Genomic DNA, 381 nt, shown 5'->3' with positions numbered 1-381 from the left:
AATAAATTTTGTGCAAAAAGGACTGGAAAAATGAACTGTATTATTGCAATTTTTTTTGTAAAAGTAGCAGTTTGGTATGAGTTGGCATGCATACAAGATTTACTAAGTGGGATAAGCTAATTATACTTTTTGTTGTGGATAAACAAATGCTTGTTGATAGCCTTTTTCTATCAAGAAACCAAGGAGCTAATTATTAATAACAATCATTGCACACTGAGTCTTAGCGTTTCTGACGGAAACAGTTTGGATTGTATAATAACGCCAAGCCCAGTTGTAGTAACGTTTGAGTGCAGTAATGAAATCTGAATCTAAAATAAAAACAAGATTATTTTTGTCATGCTGACTCCACTGCTTGAAAAATTTGTTTACAACCCCCCCAAA

General features: G+C 32.8%; 1 protein-coding gene across 2 annotated transcripts in view; it reads left to right on the top strand.

The window, feature by feature from the left end:
• MEIS1 (Meis homeobox 1) overlaps positions 1 to 31 on the top strand; it is a 136,305-nt gene extending 136,274 nt beyond the window's left edge. For both annotated transcript variants that reach the window (XM_047746080.1, XM_047746081.1), the window contains exon 12: positions 1 to 31. This exon is cut by the window's left edge and continues 1,211 nt beyond it. The gene's annotated coding sequence lies outside the window, so the exon portion shown is untranslated.
• The last annotated feature ends 350 nt before the right edge of the window (positions 32 to 381 follow it).

Source organism: Lutra lutra, chromosome 9 (assembly GCF_902655055.1).
Source record: "Lutra lutra chromosome 9, mLutLut1.2, whole genome shotgun sequence".
Classification (NCBI taxonomy): Eukaryota; Metazoa; Chordata; class Mammalia; order Carnivora; family Mustelidae; genus Lutra; species Lutra lutra.
This window is presented reverse-complemented; position numbering and strand designations above follow the sequence as displayed.